This window comes from Podarcis liolepis (genome assembly GCF_965112155.1).
Source record: "Podarcis liolepis genome assembly, chromosome: 1".
Lineage (NCBI taxonomy): Eukaryota > Metazoa > Chordata > Lepidosauria > Squamata > Lacertidae > Podarcis > Podarcis liolepis.
In genome coordinates, this window is record NC_139554.1 from 125,345,966 (window position 1) to 125,349,139 (window position 3,174).

Genomic DNA, 3,174 nt, shown 5'->3' on the forward strand with positions numbered 1-3,174 from the left:
TCCCCTCCCCTCCCAACGCCCCCCTCTCCTTCCTTCTATCTTCCCCCGGGACTATCAGGTGAAAGTACTTGCAGACATAAGTGCTGAGGTGGCTGTAAGTTGGCCGCCTTAAAGTTTGAACGCTAGAGATTACATGGAGAAAGCTGGACTCCTCCTTGGAAACGGTTGGCTAGCTCATAGAGAGATGGGACGGAACTCCATTTCCCTTGCATGTACATATGCTGATCCCTGAACTTTTAGGTCATGCAGCCTCAGCCTCTCAAACAATTACTTGGTCTATGAAGGAACATAGAAAGCTGCCTTCTGCTGAATCGCACCATTGGTCTCAGCATTGCCTGCACTGGGGGGAAAGGGGGATAGGTAGGCGTGGAGGCGGTGAAGGTGGGAGCAGCAGCCACAGATGAAAGAAACTATCATGAATCAAGAAAAACTAGCTAAGCTTCAAGCCCAAGTGCACATCAGTGGGAAGGGTACTGCCTGTAGAAAGAAGGTGGTTCACAGAACAGCAACAGCAGATGACAAGAAGCTTTGTTGTTGTTGTTTAGTAGTTTAGTCATGTCCAACTCTTCATGACCCCATGGACCAGAGCACGCCAGGCACTTCTGTCTTCCATTGCCTCCTGCAGTTTGGTCGGACTCATGTTTGTAGCTTCGAGAACACTATCCAACCATCTCATCCTCTGTCGTCCCCTTCTCCTTGTGCCCTCCATCTTTCCCAACATCAGAGTCTTTTCCAGGGAGTCTTCTCTTCTCATGAGGCGGCCAAAGTATTGGAGCCTCAGCTTCAGGATCTGTCCTTCCAGTGAGCACTCAGGGCTGATTTCCTTCAGAATGGATAGGTTTGATCTTCTTGCAGTCCATGGGACTCTCAAGAGTCTCCTCCAGCACCAGAATTCAAAAGCATCAATTCTTTGGTGATCAGCCTTCTTTATGGTCCAGCTCTCACTTCCATACATCACTACTGGGAAGCTTCAGTCTTCATTAAAGAAACTTGGAGTAAATAACATCTCTGGTATTGAAGAGGTAAACATGTTTACCAACCAGGGCACTGCCATCCACTTCAACAACCCTAAAGTTCAAGCATCTTTAGCAGCTAACACTTTCACAATCAGAGGCCATGCTGAGACAAAGCTGCTGACTGAAATGCTACCTAGCATCTTAAACCAGCTTGGTGCTGACAGTCTGACCAGCTTGAGGAGACTCTGCCCAAACAACCTGTGGATGGAAAAGCACCTCTTGCTACTGGTGAGGAAGATGACGCTGAAGTTCCAGATCTTGTGGAGAACTCTGATGAGGCATCAAAGAACAAATCAAACTGAACTGTCCCTTTGAGTAAAACTTGAACATTACATGGAGCTGCTATTTCATATTGTGACTTTTTATTTGTAACATTTTTGTACTGATCTTAAGACGTCTAAGATCCCTAATTGGAAACTCTCTTCGGTTATTGCTAGTGCATGGAGCATTTAATTATTCATGGCTGGGTTGAAAGTACACAAAACTGAAAAGTACTACATAAAAATGCTAATACAGGCTAAATGTTTAGCATTGCCTGCACTGACCCATAGTAGCTTTCCAGGGTTTCAGACAGAGTGTCTTCCCTTGCTGTAGCTGGAGATGTTGGTCTTTGAACCTTCTGCATGCAAGACTGATCCCCGCACAATGAGCTACATCCCTTCCCAACTGCGAAATATTCAAGTCCTCCTAGATCCGAAATTTACGCAAGCAGCATTTTCCCTCACTAGATGTGAGAGCAAACGGCAGTGATGAGTAATATGGGGCACAGGCTGTTAGGGCATAGCTGTCAACCATCCCTTATTTGGTGGGAAACTCCCTTATCCCAGCGCCATGTCCCGCTGCTGTCCCTTATTGATGATGTCCCTTAAATTTCCCGGGTTTCAAAGGAAGCAGCTCCTCTCCCTCCCTCCCTGCCGGCCAGGGAGGCTCCAACTTTGTTGCTTGGCTGCCCGGCCCGGCCCCCTCCGGCCTCCTCTCACCAGCCTCGGCTCCCAGGAGCCCCTCCCCGCCGGGACTGGTGGGAGCCTCGGGCCCTTCCGCCACCATCCTCCTGCCCACCACCGCTGCCACTGCTCCCACTAGGCCATACTGCAGCTGCGTTGCTGAAGGACCCGGATGAGATGGGCAGCCTGGCGCAGCCTATGAATTGCTGAGGAGCTTTGAGAGGAGACCGAGGGCAACCATAGAGAAAGCAGTTCAGAGAGAGAGGAGGAGGTGGAGGCACGGGCAGGTGTTCCAAGGGCTAACCACAGAGGGGGAAAGCGGAGGAAGGACCGCAAGCGCTTCTCCCATAGATTTGTAGTGGTAGACTAGCATAGATGGTCTGATCTGCGGGTTTACTTCGGGCGCGATTAACCTCCCCTTCCTCCCGCCCCGCCTGATGGAACTGAGAGCTGCAGATGGAGCACAAGAGAAAAGATACAGAACTGCAGCAGCATCTTCGTAGCTTGGACTTTGTTTTGTGTGAAAAGTGGTTACTGCCTGTAGTTAATTAATTGCAGTGTTTCATCAGTTGGTGTCTTGAGCAGCAACCTCTGGAAACGAAGGGCTAAAAACTGGCGCTGCTCTCCCAAATTATCTGGTCCCTTTTAACTTCGTATTTCAGCTGGTTGACTAAAATCCTTTATTTTGGCTGCTGATCCCTTATTTTCGAGGCTGCTGGTCCCTTATTTTCAAATCTGTAAGTTGACAGCTATGTGTTAGGGGGAAAGGGGAAAACTTAGGATTCTTCTTTAAGGGCTCCACATCACACCTTCTTTCTCAGAGACGATGTTTAGAAATTCTGAGATAGGGTGGACTTCTCGGACATTGCCTCCATCACATGAAGAATGCTTAAAGGGATATGCTATAGAAGTGGAGCTGGGGCTTTAGGGAGAGGGTGGAGAATGGGTGCTTCTTAGCTCCATCTTCTTCAGAATCTCTTTTATTCTTCAGGAATTGCAGGATGGGGAAAATATCTGAATAGACCGTGTGGTTGGAGCTTAGTATCAGAAACTAAGGGTGGGCTTGAGGGAAAAGGAAGATGGTCATTCATGCTTCTCGGGGGATTTTTGGAAAGAGACCAGTATACCTATTGTCAGGGGTTCAGGAGCAGAGACGCAGAGAAGGGAGGAGACAGAGAGCGAGGGGGAGGAATACGAAGGAAGGATGAGTGGGG

General features: G+C 48.8%; 1 pseudogene across 1 annotated transcript; it reads left to right on the forward strand.

The window, feature by feature from the left end:
- The first annotated feature begins 375 nt into the window (after window positions 1–375).
- LOC310691056 (transcription factor BTF3-like) lies at window positions 376–1,375 on the forward strand (annotated as a pseudogene). Its single transcript has 2 exons — window positions 376–544; window positions 975–1,375. The product of its transcript is annotated as a transcription factor BTF3-like (transcript).
- Window positions 1,376–3,174: the final 1,799 nt, after the last annotated feature.